The sequence below is a fragment of the Ailuropoda melanoleuca genome, chromosome 1 (genome assembly GCF_002007445.2).
Source record: "Ailuropoda melanoleuca isolate Jingjing chromosome 1, ASM200744v2, whole genome shotgun sequence".
Lineage (NCBI taxonomy): Eukaryota > Metazoa > Chordata > Mammalia > Carnivora > Ursidae > Ailuropoda > Ailuropoda melanoleuca.
The window spans coordinates 84114301-84119361 of NC_048218.1; the positions used below are offsets into that span (position 1 = coordinate 84114301).

The 5061-nt window shown below is 44.5% G+C and overlaps 1 protein-coding gene across 2 annotated transcripts in view; it reads right to left on the reverse strand.

Moving 5' to 3' along the window:
* The window catches only part of ZNF639 (zinc finger protein 639), a 21627-nt gene extending 21229 nt beyond the window's left edge, over nucleotides 1-398 (reverse strand). For both annotated transcript variants that reach the window (XM_034662576.1, XM_034662569.1), the window contains exon 1: nucleotides 83-398. The gene's annotated coding sequence lies outside the window, so the exon portion shown is untranslated. The remainder of the gene's footprint in view (nucleotides 1-82) is intronic.
* Between the last annotated feature and the right edge of the window lie 4663 nt (nucleotides 399-5061).

Genomic DNA, 5061 nt, shown 5'->3' on the forward strand with positions numbered 1-5061 from the left:
GGCCGGCCCGGCCCTTCTCCCTCCCGCGCGCCTCACGCCCTGCCCGCCAGGCCCCAGGCCCAGGCTCGGCGGCCGCACTCACCGCCTCGCTCCGCGCCTGCGCCGCGCACCTCAGGGGCCTGCCGACTGGGCGGGGAGGTGACGAGGTGAGAGTGGGGGGGGCAGGGGACCGCGCGGCGCGGCCACGCCGCACACCAGACCTGGGAGGGACCACCGGCCTTTAGCCCCGGGGGTGGCCCGGCGGCCCGCGCCCCCTGCCGGCACCTCTTTGCCGCCGCAGGCTTCTTCCGGGCTGGGTACCGCCCCTCCGGAGCCGAGCGGGTGATTCCACTCCCTAGAATTGTTCCCCGCAAGGCCGCGGAGGGAACTTCCACCCCCGCCGCGGGCTCCCAGCCCTTCCTCTCGCCTCCAGAGAAGTGGGAGAAGCGCAGCGAGCTAGCGGCCTCTTTCCCACGCGGCTCCTCCAGGGGGCGTCCGAGAGTGGTCTTGCAAGAGTTAGGTTTGGCAAATAGCATTTCAACCCCCAGAGTGGCAGCTGCTTGCTGGGGATCTGAAGGGCGACGGCCCTGTCAAGGTTTTACCGAGGCCCCACCAAAGAACTACGCAAGGCTGCGATGCTGTTCACAGGGCAGGAGGTTGAGAATCTTGAAGACCTCGAGTCGTTATTAGGCTTTAGCCGGATTCCTTGATTCAAGAAATCCCGGTGGAATGGATGTAAAATTATAAGGGATTGGATTAGATTATTTAATTCCTTGTCGGATTTAGAGCTCCTATGAGCAGACGTGGAGAGAATTAAATTGAACAAGCATAAATAAACCTGTGAGCACGGTTTAAAAAATGAACATCTCTGTACAAGGGTGGTCATATGTTTAATTTTTGATAGTAAATTGAAGTTGTCAGTCCCAATTTACAAATTAGAAAAGCGAGGGTCTAAAGACGAGGTCTTATTCATTTTTGTAACCTTAGCACCCGGGTTCAAATAATTGTTAAGTAGATGAATGGGGCCCATGTGGATTATCACGTGCTCAAGGTCACTGGGATGGTTAGGGCTGCAGTCCATGTCTTTTCATCCACATCCACTGTGCTTTTTCTGATTACTACATGCTACCCAACCAACCAAACTCTAGAGAGTAATAATCACAGACCTTACTCCCATTCCTTCACCTTTATCCCAGAAGATAAAGCCGTATTTTAAAGAGACACCAGTTGCGATGCTTAGTTTTTATGACCTCAACTTTTACGTGTGTACTCAGCCCAGATAAGTGAATGTTTACGAATGCTGGCATGGCCTGAATAAAGAACGAAGAGATTTAATGGTATCTTTTAATCTTAGTGTAGTTAGTACCTGCCACCGAATAGGGAATGGACACGTGTTTGTTGAATTTATGAAAGCGGTATTCATGGTTCCGTCCTCGGCTAGTTGGGCTGTTTCCCGATGTGATACAGTAGAAGCCACAAGGGGGTGGTATGGGACCATTTTAAGTCGCTGTTTGGCTCACGCGTAGCCTTGCGCCAAACAAAATCTTTACTTTCTAGGCTGAATTTCAAAACATTCTGTAGTGAGAGCAAACACCACCCCCCCCCGCCCCAGCGCAGCACATTACTTAAACAAACAAACAAACAAACAAATCCACACTATTTTCCCTTACCCAGAGAAGTAAATATGAAGAGCATCACAATGTTGACGTGTCTTTTAGTATAATCACAAGTCGGGCTACTTGATGTTCTTTGATTAGCTGGAGTAAGTTTTCCAGTTTCATTTTTGCGTCCCCCTTTTCCTTTCCTCCTCTTAACGGAGGGTTGTGGCTGCGGGGATGAAACCCTCAAATCTCAAAAGATTGCCGAGTTGTAGAGCTTGCTATCTTCTCATGTAATTTACAAGGGGTATTAAATCATCATTTTCTCCTGCCTTTTTTCACACTTGTAGTATAGCTCAATTTTTTTCCTGATTAGAAAAGGGATACATCTTTATCACAGAATAGAGATAATAGCAAAGTATGAATAGCAAAAGAAAAAGTTATGATAACCCTACAACCCAGAGCTAACCAATGGCAATATTTTGCTCAAGCGTTGTACATTATATATATATTTAAATCTATATCCATTTAGAATAGGTTTTAAAAATTTGGACCGTATTAGGTTATTCTGTAGCAGCCCCCCCCCAATATAGCACGATATACTTTATGCTATTAATGTTAATGGCCCTTGGAATTCCACTTTAAATAACCAACCATACAAGTTAAATAGTGGATGATTAAGTTGTTTCTATCTTTAAAAAATGCTCTGCTAATTTGGTAAATAAATCATAGTATTCCATCTTAATTTTTTGTGAACTTGAATATTTTCTTGTGTATTTACTGGCCATTTGTATTTTTCTCAGTTTATGTCTTTTGTCCATTTGCCTACAGGCTGTTTATCTTCTTAAAGAAAGTTAAAATTTTTACCTTTTTACCTGAGCTATATGTTGCATATATTTCTTTCTAGTTTGTTGTTTACCTTTCAATTTTGTTAGTGCTACAAATGTTTTAAATTGTTGTGAAACTGGGTCTATTAATCTTTTTCTCTACAGATTCTATTATTCACCTTATGCTGAGATAATCTTTTCTTCTACCCAATATCTGGTTGCGGGGTGTGAGATGAAGAGAACTCATTCTCTTTCTCTCATAATTCTTTTTTTCTCATTTCTCTCCCTCTTGTTTAACAGGCTGAAATTAAATTTGTAAGGATAGCCTCGTCTGATGCTCAGTTAACTTCTTAAGGCATTGTTTTTCAAACGTTCACTGCATCAGAATCACCAGCAGGTCATGTCAAACTATAGATGTCTGTGCACTAGCCCCAGTTTCCTTTTTTCCCTTTTTAAAAAAGATTTTATTTATTTGACAGAGAGACAGCCAGTGAGAGAGAGAACACAAGCAGGGGGAGTGGGAGAGGAAGAAGCAGGCTTCCTGCTGAGCAGGGAGCCCGATGTGGGGCTCTATCCAGAACCCTGGGATCATGACCTGAGCCGAAGGCAGATGCTTAACAACTGAGCCACCCAGGTGCCCCTCTGGCCCCGGTTTCTATTTAGGTAAATCTGGGCTGGAGCTGGGTGATGCTGATGTTGTTGGCCCAGGATCACACTTTGAAAGCCACTATCCTAAGGCTTTCCCCGCCCAACCCTAGCCAAATAGCACTTCTCATTATTCCACAGATAGGCTCTAGCTCTTTCTCACCATTGTGTTTCAACATGTTTTTTCCACCTGCAAGGTCTTTGCCTTGTTTCTGTCTGTAAGGTCAAGCTCATAATTTATCTCTTCTGTGAAATCTTTTTTTTTTTAGATGGTGGGTTTTTTTTTTAAAGATTTTATTTATTCACCTGACAGAGACAGCCAGCGAGAGAGGGAACACAAGCAGGGGGAGTGGGAGAGGAAGAAGCAGGCTCCCAGCGGAGAAGCCTGATGTGGGGCTCTATCCCAGAACGCTGGGATCACGCCCTGAGCCGAAGGCAGATGCTTAACGACCGCGTCCCCCAGGCGCCCCTCTTCTGTGAAATCTTTGATTATCCCCAGCAGAGATCTCTGATCACTCTTCAGAGACTCCGCAGTATCTGGTACATTGGTTCATCTGTCACCAGAGATGTATTTACTGCGAAGGAAACAGAGCTTAAGCCTCAAGTCCTCTCAATTGCATGAACCTTTTCCAAGATGAGGTAGTTGTAATTTGATATTCTTGTATAATTTTGTATTTAAATAAAATTTTGTATTTATAATTTTATATTCTTTTTCTTAACAATTCCCCCAATTTGCATAAGCTTCCCTCCTCACAAAAATTGGCTTCACCCCTGTTTATCATATTTTTTCTCTACAGACTTCTAATTGTGTTTTTATTGTATTCCAGTCTGTTCTGTTTCCCTGCTTAGCTGTGTCTTGTATAGACTCTCATTAATTTTTTAAATAAAATATTCACTGCAGGGGCGCCTAGGTGGCGCAGTTGGTTAAGCGACCAACTCTTGGTTTTGGCTCAGGTTGTAGATCTCAGGGTCATGAGATTGAGCCCCATATGGGGCTCTGTGCTCAGCCTGGAGTCTGCTTGAGACTCTTTCTCCCTCTCTTTCTCTGCTCCTCTCCCTCCCTCCTTCTCTCTGTCAAAAAAAAAAAATTCACTGTGTATGGGGGGAATAAAATATTCACTGCATATGTACCTTGGGTCTAGCGCTATGCTAGGTACTGGGGATACAGTGTGATCAAGATAGATATAGCCCTTGCCCTGCTGCTCCTTATAGTAGAGTAGGGGAAATAGGCAATTAAACAGCACTAGAATGTGATGACTAAACTTATTTAAAGTAAATGAAGAGTGTTATGGGAGCACATGACAGGTGGCCTAGCTTGTTCTAAGGAGGATGGGGGCAGGTAGAGTGTAGGCATTCAACTTGTTGAATGGATTGGTAAACTCTGTCCTAGCCACCTAGCTTGCTAGCACCAGTGCAGACCTGACCGCGCGACATACTCCTGACTCAAACATGAGGCAGCTGCATGCCATAGCCTTGAGTCAGGGACCTCACATCCCCAGCAGAGACACCTGGACTCCATAATTATGAGCCACTCAGACAGCAGAGGTCCTCCAAGCAGCCAGCCCAGTGCTTTCAAAACCAGCAAGTCCAGATTTAGCCAGCTAGTCAGCCCACTCAGACATTGATTCCTTAAAATGGAACACAGAGAGAGGCTTTTGGCTTTAATAGACTTATTCCATTTTCCCTTCCCTTCCTTGACCCTTATCACCGAGAGTCTACCTAGACTCTATTCTGGATCAAGCTCCCTGCTTCGCTATCAGACTTTTTCACTCAATGCTGAATTTTCAGTTGCTATTATTCTTTATTTTTTCTTCAACTGGATAAACGAATGAATGAATAAAATCTGACTAGACTTCCTTATTAGAATGTTAATAATAATTTCTACATGTATGGCACTTTTATTTTCTAGAGTACTGACTTTATTTACAGCATTTGGGAATGAAGGTCAAGTGTTGTATCCGTTCGATAGATTTAGACTTAGACGTATATACCTGCAAAGATCTGAAGGCTGA